The sequence below is a fragment of the Cherax quadricarinatus genome, chromosome 72, assembly GCF_038502225.1.
Source record: "Cherax quadricarinatus isolate ZL_2023a chromosome 72, ASM3850222v1, whole genome shotgun sequence".
NCBI lineage: Eukaryota > Metazoa > Arthropoda > Malacostraca > Decapoda > Parastacidae > Cherax > Cherax quadricarinatus.
In genome coordinates this window covers 9,948,980-9,968,264 of record NC_091363.1, presented here as the reverse complement: position 1 = coordinate 9,968,264, position 19,285 = coordinate 9,948,980, and the positions used below count along the sequence as shown (strand labels likewise).

The window sequence follows — 19,285 nt, the reverse complement described above, 5'->3', positions numbered from 1 at the left end:
TTCAGTCACAGAGTTGTTGGGAAGTGGAATAGTCTGGGAAGTGATGCAGTGGAGGCATGATCCATACATAGCTTTAAGAAGAGGTATGATAAAGCTCATGGAGCGGGAAGTGACCCAGTAGCAGCCAGCGAAGAGGCAGGGCCAGGAACTGCAAAAATGGTAACTAACACACACACACACACACATACAAAAAAAAAGTGTTCAGCAAACTGAAGAACAGAAAAAATAGGGTTATGTAAAGTTTCTTATTCAGTCAAAAATAATGAATTTTTTGACACCTTATATTATAGATGTCACTGCTTTTTTATATGAAAATATATGTTATGTACCCAAATTCTCAATAAAAACTTAGTTACTAAATAAACTTATTGAGGCTACCTCAGTATACTGTTTCTGCCTTCTAGAGAAAATGAGCATGGTATTCTATCCAGAGAAAACAGAAGGCCAATACACCACCATGACTCAAAGTTAATCCACAATCTTATCAGTATACAATACCGATACGTAAAAAAAAGTAATAAGAATTTAATGCAACCTTAAATCCTTTGTTCCTTTTGCTTGTCCTAGAGGTATTTGGAGATAAGTATGCAGCTACTGAGAAGCAGACAGCTGTGAGTCATTTGTTTTGTCAGCTGATGGCTGTGGGTAAGACTGTCTGTTGAGGTTAAGAGGGCCACTACAGCATACGAGTTACTGAGCTCGAGTCAGCAACTGACTTTCTCCAAGCCATATAAATCTCCTGAGCAGTTTTCATGCCTTAACACCTTTTTTTAAATATTTAAAGTGTGCTACTCAAGTTTTATGGCAATCTGTTCAAATTTATGCTGCAATTGCTCAACAATGTTATCACAAAAACATTCTGTTTAAATTCGTTCTATTCGAGGCTTTACTGTATTTTAAATCTACTAAGACATGGTCAAAAGTAGTCAAATCTGCATTGAACACAAGTAATAAGCTCAGGGAATTTCTACATATTTAGAATGTTTGAGGATGGATGAGTTCTGCATCAATGATACTGACAAATCAGATAAGTTAAGTACTGTACTTTGCCTATTTGTTGCTCTTCAGGCATTTATACTAATAGGGTATTATTATTATTATCATCAAAACAAAGAGATAAAACTACTATGGTCATACAACACTGCAGGGCAGGGGATTTTGTTGGATTGAAGAGTAGCAAGGATGGAGTAGAGAATAGGGGTAGAGATATAAAGGTGCTGTGAGGAGTGTTAAAGGAAGTATCATCAAAGTTTGTGTAGTGACACTCATCAGGTCGCTTGTTCTATCTAGGCTGGAATATTGCTGCACACTAACAGCACCTTTCAAGGCAGGGGAAACTGCTGACCTAGAAAATGTACAGAGAACCTTCAAGGCACACATAACTGCGATAAAACACCTCAATTACTGGGAATGTTTGAAGTTCCTCAACCTGTACTCCCTAGAACGCAGGCAGGAGAGATACATGATTATATACACTCAGAAAATCCTAGAGGAATTAGTACCAAGCTTCCACACGAAAATCACTCCCTATGAAAGCAAAAAACTCGGCAGATGATGCAACATTCCCCCAATGAAAGCAGGGGTGCCACTAGCACGAAGAGAGATAACACAATAAGTGTCAGGGGCCCAAGACTGTTCAACTGCCTCCCAGCACACATAAGGGGGGATTACCAACAGACCTTTGGGCGTCTTCAAGAAAGCGCTGGACAGGCACTCAAAGTCAGTACCTGACCAGCCGGGCTGTGATTCATATGTTGGGTTGCGTGCGGCCAACAGCAACAGCCTGGTTGATCAGGCCCTGATCCACCATGAGGCCTGGTCACAGACCAGGCCACTAGGGCATTGACCCTCGAAACCCTCTCCAGGTATACTCCAGTAATTCAGCTGCTGTCAAAAAGGCAATGAGGGAGTCTGAGTCCAAGGCAGGCCCATCAGCAAGGAGGGAAGATGAAGTAAGGGGGTTAGGGTAGTGACAACATCGAAGGTAAATTCTGCGTGCTCATTGATAGACTACTGACAGGGTAAAGTAATGACAATTCTAGGTATATACATTTTATGGCAATATGAGACAGAATTCCTGTTATGGAGCCCATAAGTGCCTGGCTGGTAACAATGTCTCCAAGAAATAGTCACTAGTTGTACAAATTTGGTTCTGCTCAAGCATAATTAGTTACTGACATTTCTTTGAATCATCTTGTAGAAATCTGTTGTGACAGTTTTATAGGACAGGAGTCATTAACTGCATAATACTATGGTACAAGGCAAAATTCCCTACAATGAGTAATTTTAATAGTATCAATGTTCATTCAAAAGCACTGTAAATCACATACCTTTTTCTTCTCTTGGCAATCTATTTATATACTAATAAAATGTACTGCAGCTTTTATTTTTCTTGGAGCTAAAATGATGATGCAGTTCAAAGGGTCATTTGAATTGTGAGGTCTGCGCACTTCTGGCAAAACAGCTACTGAATGAATGATGGCGAATATGTTCGTTTTTGGGTTGCCTGCTGTGTTAAGGAAATAAAAATCAATACCTTGAGTAAAACCACCCAAGACAAAACTAAACACTACGAAAAGTATTATCACTACTACCAGTAATTATAATAACAATAAATAAAGCAGGAGTAAAGTAGGAGAAACTTTTAGAGAGGGTGTGGTAGGTAAGTTTGGGGTGCCAGGTGTAAATGATAATGGGAGCCCTTTGATTGAACTTTGTATAGAAAGGGGTTTAGTTATAGGTAATACATATTTTAAGAAAAAGAGGATAAATAAGTATACACGATATGATGTAGGGCGAAATGACAGTAGTTTGTTGGATTATGTATTGGTAGATAAAAGACTGTTGAGTAGACTTCAGGATGTACATGTTTATAGAGGGGCCACAGATATATCAGATCACTTTCTAGTTGTAGCTACACTGAGAGTAAAAGGTAGATGGGATACAAGGAGAATAGAAGCATCAGGGAAGAGAGAGGTGAAGGTTTATAAACTAAAAGAGGAGGCAGTTAGGGTAAGATATAAACAGCTATTGGAGGATAGATGGGCTAATGAGAGCATAGGCAATGGGGTCGAAGAGGTATGGGGTAGGTTTAAAAATGTAGTGTTAGAGTGTTCAGCAGAAGTTTGTGGTTACAGGAAAGTGGGTGCAGGAGGGAAGAGGAGCGATTGGTGGAATGATGATGTAAAGAGAGTAGTAAGGGAGAAAAAGTTAGCATATGAGAAGTTTTTACAAAGTAGAAGTGATGCAAGGAGGGAAGAGTATATGGAGAAAAAGAGAGAGGTTAAGAGAGTGGTGAAGCAATGTAAAAAGAGAGCAAATGAGAGAGTGGGTGAGATGTTATCAACAAATTTTGTTGAAAATAAGAAAAAGTTTTGGAGTGAGATTAACAAGTTAAGAAAGCCTAGAGAACAAATTGATTTGTCAGTTAAAAATAGGAGAGGAGAGTTATTAAATGGAGAGTTAGAGGTATTGGGAAGATGGAAGGAATATTTTGAGGAATTGTTAAATGTTGATGAAGATAGGGAAGCTGTGATTTCGTGTATAGGGCAAGGAGGAATAACATCTTGTAGGAGTGAGGAAGAGCCAGTTGTGAGTGTGGGGGAAGTTCGTGAGGCAGTAGGTAAAATGAAAGGGGGTAAGGCAGCCGGGATTGATGGGATAAAGATAGAAATGTTAAAAGCAGGTGGGGATATAGTTTTGGAGTGGTTGGTGCAATTATTTAATAAATGTATGGAAGAGGGTAAGGTACCTAGGGATTGGCAGAGAGCATGCATAGTTCCTTTGTATAAAGGCAAAGGGGATAAAAGAGAGTGCAAAAATTATAGGGGGATAAGTCTGTTGAGTGTACCTGGTAAAGTGTATGGTAGAGTTATAATTGAAAGAATTAAGAGTAAGACGGAGAATAGGATAGCAGATGAACAAGGAGGCTTTAGGAAAGGTAGGGGGTGTGTGGACCAGGTGTTTACAGTGAAACATATAAGTGAACAGTATTTAGATAAGGCTAAAGAGGTCTTTGTGGCATTTATGGATTTGGAAAAGGCGTATGACAGGGTGGATAGGGGGGCAATGTGGCAGATGTTGCAAGTGTATGGTGTAGGAGGTAGGTTACTGAAAGCAGTGAAGAGTTTTTACGAGGATAGTGAGGCTCAAGTTAGAGTATGTAGGAAAGAGGGAAATTTTTTCCCAGTAAAAGTAGGCCTTAGACAAGGATGTGTGATGTCACCGTGGTTGTTTAATATATTTATAGATGGGGTTGTAAGAGAAGTAAATGCGAGGGTCTTGGCAAGAGGCGTGGAGTTAAAAGATAAAGAATCACACACAAAGTGGGAGTTGTCACAGCTGCTCTTTGCTGATGACACTGTGCTCTTGGGAGATTCTGAAGAGAAGTTGCAGAGATTGGTGGATGAATTTGGTAGGGTGTGCAAAAGAAGAAAATTAAAGGTGAATACAGGAAAGAGTAAGGTTATGAGGATAACAAAAAGATTAGGTGATGAAAGATTGAATATCAGATTGGAGGGAGAGAGTATGGAGGAGGTGAACGTATTCAGATATTTGGGAGTGGACGTGTCAGCGGATGGGTCTATGAAAGATGAGGTGAATCATAGAATTGATGAGGGAAAAAGAGTGAGTGGTGCACTTAGGAGTCTGTGGAGACAAAGAACTTTGTCCTTGGAGGCAAAGAGGGGAATGTATGAGAGTATAGTTTTACCAACGCTCTTATATGGGTGTGAAGCGTGGGTGATGAATGTTGCAGCGAGGAGAAGGCTGGAGGCAGTGGAGATGTCATGTCTGAGGGCAATGTGTGGTGTGAATATAATGCAGAGAATTCGTAGTTTGGAAGTTAGGAGGAGGTGCGGGATTACCAAAACTGTTGTCCAGAGGGCTGAGGAAGGGTTGTTGAGGTGGTTCGGACATGTAGAGAGAATGGAGCGAAACAGAATAACTTCAAGAGTGTATCAGTCTGTAGTGGAAGGAAGGCGGGGTAGGGGTCGGCCTAGGAAGGGTTGGAGGGAGGGGGTAAAGGAGGTTTTGTGTGCGAGGGGCTTGGACTTCCAGCAGGCATGCGTGAGCGTGTTTGATAGGAGTGAATGGAGACAAATGGTTTTTAATACTTGACGTGCTGTTGGAGTGTGAGCAAAGTAACATTTATGAAGGGATTCAGGGAAAAAGGCAGGCCGGACTTGAGTCCTGGAGATGGGAAGTACAGTGCCTGCACTCTGAAGGAGGGGTGTTAATGTTGCAGTTTAAAAACTGTAGTGTAAAGCACCCTTCTGGCAAGACAGTGATGGAGTGAATGATGGTGAAAGTTTTTCTTTTTCGGGCCACCCTGCCTTGGTGGGAATCGGCCGGTGTGATAATAAAAAAAAAAAAAAAAAAAAAAAAATAAAGCCCTTTTTTTAAACAGTGGATGTGACTTAGGCAAGTTATATACTGTACCACCTGCAGTCTATGTACCTACAGTCTTGTCACATTTATATTCTCTATGTAAATAATTAAAGCATTTACAGTAGAACACTTTAAAATAATATTGCTAGTAATTATAATAAATAATATATCATTAAGTAAGCCATTTATTTCACACTGATGCTCAGGTAAAGGGAGGTCTATAAAATCTTTTATAGAATACTTTTCTAAAGTGTAGATAAAGGAAACACAAACATACTTAGCATACATATTTCAGATCCCACTAAAATATACTAAGCAATAATGTTGTTCTTGCAATAAGAAGCATTAGAGAATATAACACACAAACTTTCCTTGACTGTTACAGTATCTGAACTATGCTTTAATATTTTCCTCTATATTTATTACCTTAGGAAGGGGCTAGTAACCCCTTCTCCTGTATAAATTACTAAATTTAAAAAGAGAAACTTTTGTTTTTCTTTTTGGGCCACCCTGCCTCGGTGGGATACGGCCAGTTTGTTGAAAGAAAGAAAGATTTATTACCTTTAATATACTCACCTATATGTACTTACTAATATATGCTTGCAGGGGTTGAGGCATGGCTGTCTCTAAATGTGCAATATTTGCTATTTTTCTTTTGGCTTTACACTGTTTAAGAGGGATACAGTACCTCTATGCTGCTGAAGGGCCCTTGATTCAAAACACTGGAACTACCTACTATCCACTTCCTGGGACCAAATTTGATTACCTCTCACTTTCCAGGTACTGCCTGAATCCCTATTGGTGTAGTGCTTCTCCATGAATAATATTAACTTTGCACAACTGTTAACCTAATTGGCTGGAGGTGTATAGAGCATGAAAATAGCTAGACATTGATCCACAAGTATAGTAAGATGCTCTGGTATAATGTTAATAGCATGTTCACAACAATCTTGATATTATAAAAGACCTTTACATTACAAGCAACTCTGCTAACTAGCTTTTCAAGTTAAATCTGCCTATTAAATATACAAGATGCAGCATAAATCACTAACAAAAATAATTACAGTAATGATTAGCAACGACTGTTCCTCACAAAATGATTTCATAAATCTTGTTAAGATGACTTATGCTCAACCCTGTATAACCCACAAAAGGCTTTTTTTTTTTTTGGTCCAAGATCAACACTAGAATTTCAGCAAAATATAATAAGAGTTGAATACAGTACTGTACTTAAGTACTATTCTAAAACAAGTATTTACCTTAGGGTAAAATTGCAGAAGAACCATTATATACGTATTAAGTTGCTGTAAGATGTTACCTGAATAAAATATGATGATACTCAAATTACACTAAACTCAGATAATTTTGTCAAAACATTAATTATTACAAATTCTAAATATATATTGTACATGTAACTAGAATTTACAGATGACATCAACTTTAAGAATTTATTTCAAATTAAAAGAACAACAACAAAAGCAATCACTCAATAAAAATTCATACACTAAATGATTTTTCTAATGATGTACAGTATGTCAATAATAAAGAAAAACTTCACCAATGACCCTAATGTTGTGATGCCCCAATGTAATGATTACTTAATTACTGGTAATTAAAATTAATAACAAAGTCCTTAACTAATATCATACCAAGAAATAATGTTTCAATAATTAAGACAAGAAATAAAACTAGCAATTATATCCCTCAGCCTCACCTACATCTTTTGTAATCCTATTATATATATCAACTGTAATATAAAATAGCAATATATTCACCTTTTATTTCTAATTACTAATTCTTCTAACTTCTGTATGCATATTTATTTCCCTGACTTTCCTCCTTATTTTAATCATTTACCAGTACATTTATCATAAATTTGAGCAACAAGTATACACAATGCACAACTTATATACATGAGTATTATAGTATATTGCTTTAGTCTCCTTAAAAGGCAATGGTGAGCAATAGAAATATGACCTATATATAAGTTTACTGTAAACCTTCATGACACCCATGTTCTCCCAGATTGTGACATGTTCAGTCAAAAAATCGAACAGCACTGGTGTTCCTCAGTTTATGCAACTGATGTGTTTCTACCTAAGGGAGTATAAGTGAAGTAACAAAACAAACCCAACACTACACACATGACAAAGATATGTTCCAAGACTCTGCAAAGTCCGCATTTCTCGACTAGTAATGATAATAATATCTTTCCAAGGGAGTACATTGGTAAACAGCAACTGCCGAGGGAGGCACTAAGTGAGTGTAAAACGGAAGCCTGTAATTGTTTTACACGATGGTAGGATTACTGGTGTCTTTTTTTTCTGTCTCATAAACATGCAAGATTTCAGGTATATCTTGCTACTTCTACTTACTCTTAGGTCACACTACAACAAACATATATACACACATCCCTCTGGGTTTTCTTCTATTTTCTTTCTAGTTCTTGTTCTGGTTTATTTTATATCTCCATGGGGAAGTGGAACAAAATTCTTCCTTCATAAGTCATGCATGTCATAAGAGGTGGATAAAATGTATACAGGAGAAGGGGCTAGTAACCCCTTCTCCTGTATACATTACTGACGTTAAAAAGAGAATTTTTTTCTTTTTGGGCCACCCTGCTTTGGTGGGATACGGCGAGTTTGTTGAAAGAAGAAAGAAAGCATATCTTTATTTCTGCAAGTATGTATATACATGTACAAGGTATACACGCCTAGCTGACATCAATGACATACTACTATATAGAAAGTCCCTTGTTATGAAGAGAATTTTGGGCAAATTAGGTCAGTTTTGTCCTCCCAGGATTTGACCCACACCAGTTGACTAACACCCAGGTACCCATTTTACTGATGGGGAACACAGACAACCGGTGTAAGGAAACATGCCCAGTGTTTCTACCCTTGCCAGGAATTGAACCAGGACCCTCCTTATGTGAAGCAAGAGCTTTAGCCATCAGGCCATGGGGTACATATGCACCCAATTATCATATGCAAAAATTTTTGTCGTAAAAAAAAAAGCAAGTCATACTCCCTACACAAGTTATTCATACTTGTCACTTATACAATACAATACAATTTTTATTTCTTTGCAACTTTACACAGTTTCTGAAGTTTCAATAATGAGTTGGAGTGCAAAGAGAGCCACTATCATGCCACAGCATTATGGGCAGACTAAATTAATGGCTTACAGACTACTTAATACTAGAGAAACTGATCATAGTTTATTTTTATTTAAAGCAGACAGTGAGTTAACTCAAGTTACAATCTGAGGATATTACATTGGGACAATCTGGAGGTATTTTGTAGGTTGTGTATATCAATAGTAAATATTTAAGTTATATTACTGGAATATAATACTGAGCGTTGGTGAAAGTAGTTTACAGTGTTAGAATGCTACAATATAGTGTATGGCAGTATAGTTTTGTGCAGGTATTTATACTACAATGTAGTATTAAGTTACGTATGAACTTTGGGTATTTAAATTTTGAAGTGTTAAGATTTAGGTAATTGGGAGATCTTAATTTAAGTATTAAGTATTGAACATTTAGTTTAGGGTGAGTAGATGGTTTTAGAGAAGAGTCTTAAATTGTTGTTCTTACATAGTTCTTACAAGTGTGGTGTGGACATGGGGTACATCAAAACGTGATGTGTGTTTTGTGTTATGGTCGTGCATCCTATTAAGGTTCTCCCACCTTCCTGTACCACCAACCAACCAGCTTGTCTTCATCGTAGTTGAAATGTACATGTTATGAACTTGTGAATACATATCTCCCTAATTCTCTTTCCTGCTCCTCTCTACTCCTAGTCCCAATTTTGTCAGCGTAACTCATGTTCGTTTGGCTAGGTGCCCATTTTCTTTTGACTTTGAGAAAGACAAGCTGAAAATCAGCCAATGGATTTTTTAAAATACATGTATGCTCAGTGGATTTCCAATACCAAAATCTATTTTCTTTCTCTAATTTCTTCATTTATAAAAGTTAATACACACCTATCCAGAATGATATTTAAAGATATATAGGACATTGTTAATAAATCAAGTAGTGCTGGGCTTGGGGGTTTGCATAAAAGCAGAAATTTGTACTGAATATAGCACATTACCGGTAGAAACTGAGTCATCACGTGAAGTGTGGAGACCATTCAAGATCATTATAGTACCAGTAAACCTTCCATATAATAGACTAAGGGAGAAAGGGGGGGGGGGCAGTAATGGCAATTGTAGACTGTTTTGCTGTGATGATAAACAATTCTACAGGTATGTAGATGAATGGTTCAGAGAACCGACAAGTTGATAAATTAGACACATGTGCAACATTTGGGTATCTTTAATGAGGAAATGTTTTGCCACACAGTGGCTTCATCAGTCCATACAAAGGAGAATGGTGAAGAACAGGAGAAGTTTGAGGTAATCAGTCTCTCAGTTCCTCACAGCTAAAGGTAATCAGTCCTTCAAGACTGAGGGACTGATTACCTCAAACTTCTCCTGTTCTTCACCATTCTCCTTTGATGAAGCCACAATGTGGCAAAACATTTCCTCATTAAGATACCCAAATGTTGCACATGTGTCTAATTTATCAATTCTACAGCTAACAGACTTCCCCCATAGTTTCCAAATCAATTAACCCAGTAGATTTTGTTCCATATTTCCAGAGTCTAACAGAAGTCCATTATAAGAAGGGTATACTACAGTACTACAGGTTGGCCATCAGTAATCCGGCACTAATTTCGGCTAGCATAGTTTCAAATTTCATCATTATACTGACTCAAAAACTGTGCAGATGGTTGTAAGTCCACAGCAGCAAGCCAGTGCAGGAAAAAGCAGTGATGAAAATGAGGACGATGTAACAGAAAGTCTCTATTGATAGGTTAATTAAGTGTATTCTAACCTAACCACTCTGTAGTCCGGCAAACTCACTAATCTGGCACACTACAGGTCCCAATGATGCCAAATTAGTGATGGCCAAACTGTATTAGCAAGAGGTCTTTCTTTTTATTTTCCCCTTACCAAAATTGTTCATTCACTTTATATTTTTGACTTTGACTAGATATAAATAAACAAAATGGGGTCAAATCTGGAATTACACTATAGAATAGGTAGCACTGTGCTAAAAGTTTATTATAGAATACAGAGAAACTAAACTGTTGAAGTACAGTTTTTGTATTTATTTCATTCTTATTACTGAGAAAGAATGCTGCATACACACACATTCAAAACAGAAATGAATGAAAAGAATGATAGTTAATTATAAGAGCTTTGTGTATTACTCTGAATTACTTTAGTTAACTCTTAAGCCTGGCATGGGGGCAAAACCTAAGTCTACCCGGTGGTCAGGTGTATTTTAATTCTTGTTTTTAAATTTGCACAGCATAAAAAATAGAGGAAAACAAGAAACTTGGTAAAAAAATATAAACAATCTCTATGACGTAAACAAGTTGCAATCTTCTAACCTTGTGATGCAAACATAGCATCATTATATATACTGTACATACAACAGACTATACAAAACAATGTATTTTTTTCCACACAGTAAAATACTTATAATATTCACAAGTTCATCATTGTATTATATGTAATCAATGTGTCATGCTCTCTGAAGGAACATCAAGGTTCCCCAGTGCACAAATCTCTTGTAGTGCCCAGACAATTTTTTTTTTTTACTTTACACAATTCATTTACTGCTTTTGTGAAAACATAATTTGTTTTCTATAGCAGAAGTGAAATTTCTTATACTGCTGTTTGAATTACTTTTATATAATAGCTGTGCTTTCTTCCCACAACATAATGCCCTCACTTTATGAATCCAAGTTGGTTACCAAATTTGCTTCCTTGCATGATAAAAGATATCTATATTTTATCAGATATAAACTTGCTACATAAAGACCAATTTCTTTCTCTCTTTCAACACACCGGCCGTATCCCACCGAGGCGGGGTGGCCCAAAAGAAAAAACCAAAGTTTCTCCTTTTACATTTAGTAATATATACAGGAGAAGGGGTTACTAGCCCCTTGCTCCCGGCATTTTAGTCGCCTCTTACAACACGCATGGCTTACGGAGGAAGAATTCTGTTCCACTTCCCCATGGAGGTAAGAAGAAATAAACAAGAACAAGAACTAGAAAGAAAATAGAAGAAAACCCAGAGGGGTGTGTGTATATAGCTTGTACATGTATGTGAAGTGTAACCTAAGTGTAAGTAGAAGTAGCAAGACATACCTGAAATCTTGCATGTGTATGAGACAATAAAAAGACACCAGCAATCCTACCATCATGTAAAACAATTACAGGCTTTCATTTTACACTCACTTGGCAGGACGGTAGTACCTCCCTGGGCGGTTGCTGTCTACCAACCTACTACCTAGGATAAAGACCAATTACATACATTATATATTATTGTTAATGGGAGCAAGGGGTTAGTTACCCCTTCTCCTGTATAAATAACTAGTACCTTCATATCCCAAGGAATGCATTTATAACAATTTCAAAAGAGTACTAGTGTCCATCTTATATGTACACTTTGTTTTAACATTGTACAACTTCTAACATTTTGGAGTAATTATAGTAAACTGCAAATTACACTACAATTTATGATATACAGGGGACCCTCGACATTCGATATTAATCCGTTCCTGAGAGCTCATCGAATGTTGAAAATATCGAAAGTCGAATTAATTTTCCCCATGCAAGACACCCAAAAGTATGAAAAAAAAAATTTACCACATGAAATATTAAGTTTAATGCAATAGAATAATTACAATAACAACAATAACAATAGATTAATAACAATAGAATAATTGACACTTACCTTTAATGAAGATCTGGTGATGATTGATGGGATAGGAGGAGGGGAGAGTGTGGATGGTGTTAGTGTTTAGAAGGGGAATCCCCTTCCATTAGGACTTGAGGTATCAAGTCTTTTTCCGGGGTTACGTCCCTTCTTCTTTTAATGCCACTAGGACCAGCTTGAGAGTCACTGGACTTCTGTCGCACAACATATCTGTCTATAGAAGCCTGTACCTCTCGTTCCTTTATGACTTTCCTAAAGTGGTTCACAACATTGTCAGTGTACAGGTTGCCAACACGGCTTGCAGTAGCTGTGTCAGGGTGATTTTCATCAAAAAAGGTTTGCACTTCAAGCCACTTTGCACACATTTCCTTAATCTTTGAAGTAGGCAACTTCTTCAATTTCTTTATCTCCTCCTCCGAAGCAGTTTCCTCAGGTCTGGCCTCTTGCTGTTGAAGATGATCTAGCAGCTCATCAGTGGTTAGTTCATCATTGTCCTCCTCCACCAACTCTTCCACATCCTCCCCACTAACCTCCAACCCCAAGGACTTCCCCAATGCGACAATGGATTCCTCAACTGGCACAGGATTCTCAGGGTTAGCCTCAAACCCTTCAAAATCCCTTTTGTCTACACATTCTGGCCACAGTTTTTTCCAAGAAGAGTTCAAGGTCCTCTTAGTCACTTCCTCCCAAGCCTTACCTATAAGGTTTATACAATTGAGGATATTAAAGAGATCCTTCCAAAACTCTTTTAGAGTCAGTTGAGTTTCTGTGGTCACTACAAAACACTTTTAAAACATAGCTTTTGTGTACAGTTTCTTGAAGTTGGAAATGACCTGCTGGTCCATGGGCTGCAGGAGAGGAGTGGTATTAGGAGGCAAAAACTTGACCTTAATGAAGCTCATGTCCCCAGAAAGTCGCTCTGCCAAGTCTGTTAGATGACCAGGGGCATAGTCTAATACCAGGAGGCACTTAAGGTCTAATTTCTTTTCAATTAGGTAATTTTTCACAATGGGGGCAAATGCATGGTGTAACCAGTCACAGAAAAAGTCCCTAGTGACCCATGCCTTACTGTTTGCCCTCCACAGCACACACAAATTAGCCTTGAGGATATTCTTTTGCCTGAACGCTCTGGGAGTTTCTGAGTGATACACCAATAAAGGTTTCACTTTGCAATCACCACTAGCATTGGCACACATCAGAAGAGCAAGCCTGTCTTTCAGAGGCTTATGTCCTGGGAGTGCCTTTTCCTCCTGAGTAATGTAGGTCCTGCTTGGCAATTTCTTCCAAAACAGGCCTGTTTCGTCACAATTAAACACTTGTTCAGGTTTCAATCCTTCAGCCTCTATGTACTCCTTGAATTCATGCACATATTTTTCAGCCGCTTTGTGGTCCGAACTGGCAGCCTCACCATGCCTTACCACACTGTGTATGCCACTACGATTCTTAAATCTTTCAAACCAACCTTTGCTGGCCTTAAATTCACTCACATAACCACTAGTTGCAGGCAATTTCTTTACCAAATCATCATGCAACTGCCTAGCCTTTTCACAAATGATCGCTTGAGAGATGCTATCTCCTGCTATCTGTTTTTCATTTATCCACACCAATAACAGTCTCTCAACATCTTCTAACACTAGCGATCTCTGCTTCCAAAACAAAGTTGCACCTTTTGCAACAACAGCTTCCTTGATTGCCATTTTCCTGCTCACTATAGCAGAGATGGTTGATTGGGGTTTACTATACAACCTGGCCAGCTCCGACACACACATTCCACTTTCGTACTTTGCAATTATCTCTTTCTTCATTTCAATAGTCATTAGCATCTTTTTTCTCGAAGGGTTGGCACTAGAAGCTTTCTTGGGGCCCATGGTTACTTATTTTGCAGAAACAAGCACCAAAAACAGTGATAATATGGAATGTACCGAATGTATCCTTAGATGTGCGCACACTGGCTGGCTTGTAAACACTGGCACACACGGGGCAGTTCAGGCCACATGTGGACACGTCTCGTACGAATCGTATCGAATGTCGGGTTTTCCATCGAATGTCGAGGCGAAATTTTTGCATTAAAATGCATCGAATGTCGGGGGTCCACTGTAATGATAACATGTCTACAGTTTGTGTTCAAACTGTTGAACTTATCCCATGTCAGAACACATGTATAATGACCCATTAGATTATTTTTGACACTTGTGATTACCTACTGGCTTCCCAATTAGTAGTTACAGAGCTATACTCATGTTGGCATGCCTTCAATGTTTTACTTGTTATAGAATTTAAGTTGCCAATAATTGTACCATTGTTATATACTACTGTACCACCCTTTTGTTATCTCATTCCAGAACAATGAACAAATAACCCGCACATACAAGACAAACTTTTGACAATGTTTCGATCCAACCTGGACCATTAACCCTTTCACTGTCGAGACCCCTGCTCACAAACTTGTTCTCAGTGTCGAAGACTTTACAAAAAAAAATTATTTTTTCTTATGAAATGATAGAGAATCTTTTCCCGATGGTAATGACACCAAAAGTACGAAATTTGTTAGAAACTTACGGCATTACACTCTTGCGAAGTTAGAGGTCTCGGTGATATATACACATCGGAGATTTTGCCCTATTTTTGGCCAATTCCATTGTTCCAATCAACCAAACTCATAGCTATTTCGCTAGAACTCCATTTTTTCTATTAAGTACAAGAAACCGCTAATTAACCGATTTCAACTACCCAATAAAATAGTCAGAAATTGGCAATTTGGTCAGTTTCACACAAATTTCAAAAGATGCCAATTTCAAAATAGGGTCCAGAATAAACAATGCAGACATTCCTGGCACTAAATAACATTTTCTCTGTTCTTTGCTCATGACTCCAGGCCCCTCTTATATTACTCTTGCTCTCCATTTTGAATTTTTATTCACACAAAAAATGGAATTTACTGTTATGCAGACAACTGCATTATTGTAATAATTGTACAAGTAATGTCAACCCATTCATGACTGCGCATTAGACTGGCCAGTTGGACACGTATTCGATGGTGACTTCATATGTTTCCTCTCGAGCATTGGCAAAAGTCAAACATTTCTGCTACTTTGAGCTCAACTTCAAGGTACTTTTCATCATGAAACTAATCAATATCATCTCTATTTCTGTAATATACCTTTGGAGTTTTTTTCTCATTATACACTGTGTGCAGCAGGGTTTTTTTTATACTGCACACAGTGACCACACAGACCCATTCTCTCACATGTAGGTCTACCGGCTTTCTCCCACTAGATTTGAAGCCGCTAGAATTTTGGCGTATTAATACATCACTGACACTGGCTTGTAAGCCGTACCTATATGTCACCAACAGTGAGAGGGTTAATTAATCACTAGTTAATATTCCAAGTCAGACTGAAACACTGTCACAAGTTTCAGTCTTCTATGTGTGTATTCTCTCAGTCATGATATTGTACCTTTTTATTCTCTATCTCATTCCAGTACAGTATTCTACAATGATTTGTAAACAAACTTTCTTTAGGCACCACTTTTCACGGTTAACAATAATGACCTCTTATTCTCCTTGTTGATAAGACACATTCTTAATATATTTTCACGTAACTTTTATATACCCCTCAATGTACCTTTTTATGTCTCTTCTTCATAACTCATTTCCCAATTCACATACTATCTAAAGAATAATTTGTCTGGTGACTTATCCAAATTTAATTCAATCATCTTGATCACTATCTGCTCACTTTATCCAGTTTCCTTACAGGGCTCTGCAATAATTTATTACTTATTTTGCATAAGATTTCTGGATTAACCATGAGGATGTATTGTACTTACATATATATACAGCATTTGTTTATTCCTTCTGGCAATTAGTTACATAAATTAAAAATTTTATTAGTTAAATTTTATTGCTGGCCACAATTCCCACAGTTATTTTATCCCATTGCCACTGTTTGCATTTTCATTTCATACAGAAAATCATTCATAAAACTTTTTAATAGTTTATTTATATTATTTATTGTATTTTCAAAATCAGTCTCATGGGAAAACTATTGAATAACATTTTGAAGTCAAAATAAATGAAATCAATATAGAGAATTTTTTCATTACTGGAACAATGTTTCCCATTTTCTATCTGTCTGCCACTTCCTTTAAGACTCTTCTAAAAAGAAACCACTTACTTGCCCAGGACTAAATAATCAACACTCAATATTTAACATTACCAATAATTCTCCCAATTACTTAAATCTTAAAACTTCAAGACAACATACAGTAAATTGATCATCTTGTTTGTTATACATTGTAATGCGACAAATTTGCACAACTATAATGCTTCAATATCGAAATGTTCAAATTTCATTGTTTCAAACACTCAATTGTACTTCTTATTGTAAATTGTTTACAGTAACTTTTACCACTGAACCTTTCATTGCTTGACTCATGAAATCGTAATGACACGATTGCAAGCAAACCATACCATGGGCGGGGATAAAACCCATGATCAGACAGTCCAGTGGCTAACGCGACAGTCTTGAGTTTTGAGACTCTCTGATCGTGGGTTCTATCCCCGCCCGTGGTATGGTTTGGTTTCTTTCATTGCTTGTTAATTTCAAGTTAATTTTAAGCCTGCCCATAATGCTCTGCATACAAGGGGTTTTTGGCATATACACCCAACTACTATAATTCTTTGTACAACTATGTGTCATGTCCAAATAAACTATATGAATGAATATGAATGAAATCACACAAATTTTCCAAGGCAGACAGGCTTGTTATTCTTTACTTTACTTTCATTTGCCATTAAAGGTTCAAATCTGCTTCATTTAAGGTATCCTTTTCTGTAAATACTCTACACACTAACTTTATATTTAGTATTCCTCATGTCCTTTTCTGATAGAGTATGTGATTTTGTAAGTGATTTTTTAATATTCATTTTATCTTTCACATTTACCATGGTAAGCAATTCATACATTTCGTCAAAATCTGTATTCTTCATGTGACCTATTTTTACTTCCATTTTTCACTACATGATGCTGATTTACATTGAAAAACTATCATCCACCTTTTGCTCCACTTGCTAAGTTTATCTACAACGCTAATTTACCATAAAGACCATTAAATGTCACTTCTGCTTGAAACTAGGAACTAGAGCATATCTATTTATGGGTATCTCCACACATTAATTACAGAATTCTGGAACAGGTATTTTTTTGACCTCATACACCCTCTTTAGTAGATGTTTAGCAGATATGACCAAGGCAAAACATGCCAATCTCTTTCTGCCTCTTTCATTTTTTATGTCCCAGTGGTTTCTCAATTTTTCACCAGTCAATATTTATGACATTAATCCAAGTACAGCGAGTTACACTCTAAAATTAACAATACGTTTACCTAGTTAAATATTTTATTACTGCATGTTATTGTATGCACAGTAAAACATTAAATATTTACACATTTGAAAGTACTCTTTATACACAAAGTGTATTTATACACGTTTCAACATTTGCACATAAGCAGGGGCAGCGAGCAACTGCATACACACAGACACACACTGCTTAAGGCATCAAGGATTCAAATTTGGTTTGCACTTCATTCTTTGATCTTAATCTATACGTTGATATCCATGAAGGTTAACAAGAGTAGCTTATGATTTACTATCTTTGTATTAAATCTGGTAATCGTACCGAGTATTTCAAATTTTCTTTAATAATATAGCAATTCCATTAGAAATATAAAGCAGAATGCTTTCCCTTACCTTGTTTCCCATCACATCACCTTAAGATACAAACTGATTTTGAATGAAGCCACTAAATCAGATCTTTTAACATCAAGCTGAAAGAACACAAACTGCATTAGTGGCAAATGGTATTTATATGAATGATTTATACCAATGGAAAAATACTGTAAGATTCTTTATATGGCAGACGAATATTTCCATAGGGTATTCTGAGGGAAGGTATCACTGTCAAGATATCTTATGCAGACATCCCGTTATTGTTAGGTAGCTTTCTGAGGCTCAACAGTCCTTGTTAAGTAAGATATTGCTTGAAAGGGAAACTGATGCAAAGCAAAACTTTTATTGAGATGATGTTTTACTTGTGCAACCGACTTTTTTTTTTCAAGTCAATGACCTCAAAAAAGAGTGCTGTACAGGCAAATGGTAATTTGATAAAAGTTTTGCTCTGCACTTGTGTATATCGACCATTCTGTTGTCTATATGCTGTATTTCTTTCACTAGCTGAGATCTTATTCTACTTCTTTAAACTCTACTACATCACAACTATGTGAGGTGTAACAGGAATAATAAAGCATATGAGAAAAGTACACAAAAGCAAAACAAAGGGATCAGTAAAGTACTCATGACACTATAAGTAGAATTGGCCAGTAACAAAGAAAACTTGATGTAAAAAAGAAAAATAAAGATAAATATTCACATAGTCTGTAAGGCTAATACTATAAAAAATGTAAGGAACTGTTTTAAAATGATTCACAATAAGCTGGGTCCACTAGAAATTTAAATTTCAGAAAGAAAAATATTTGTAGCACCAAGAACCTTAGCTATGAATAATAAAAAGATCACAAAATACTGGAACATTGGTTGAAAATTCAGTATACCTAATTTCATGCCTAAAAAACCGAGTTAACAGTAGAATCAATGATGAACTAAACTCAATTTTATTGATTCACTGGGCTGAACTTGCAGCACAAACAAAACCTTAGTTTTCAGGAGATTAAAGTCTAAATTATATGCAAGACATATGGCTCAAAGTGATCAGTTTATAATATAGTCTAGCTAGTGAGACAATTTTTAAGGTCTATTAGTCATAGCTAACTTTACAAGCACAAGTCAAAATCAAACAAATCATTAATAACTTTAAAAGCTGAAAATGTAAGGAAGCAAGCCTGAAGGCAGTTTCTAAAGACTTCTTGCTTGACTGGATTCAGAGTGAAGAATTCCTTTCCTGAGGTCTCCTACATAATTACCTCAAACACAGTAGAGACAGAAAGATGATTTAAGACAAAAGAATAGGCAGAATATGCAATCCCAGGTAGCACCTTCACATTTCATTCTGCAATGAAAGTAATCCTTTGTTAATTATATCTCCTGATTTGTGTTGCATA

At 36.9% G+C, this 19,285-nt stretch overlaps 1 protein-coding gene across 8 annotated transcripts in view; it reads right to left on the bottom strand.

Annotated features, from left to right (window-relative positions):
• Positions 1 to 10,479: 10,479 nt before the first annotated feature.
• Positions 10,480 to 19,285, bottom strand: part of LOC128701306 (sedoheptulokinase) — a 116,503-nt gene continuing 107,697 nt past the window's right edge. For 7 of the 8 annotated variants that reach the window (XM_070100395.1, XM_070100391.1, XM_070100394.1 and 4 more), the window contains one exon: positions 10,480 to 19,233. The gene's annotated coding sequence lies outside the window, so the exon portion shown is untranslated. The remainder of the gene's footprint in view (positions 19,234 to 19,285) is intronic. The other variant, XR_011394024.1, reaches the window with a different exon arrangement.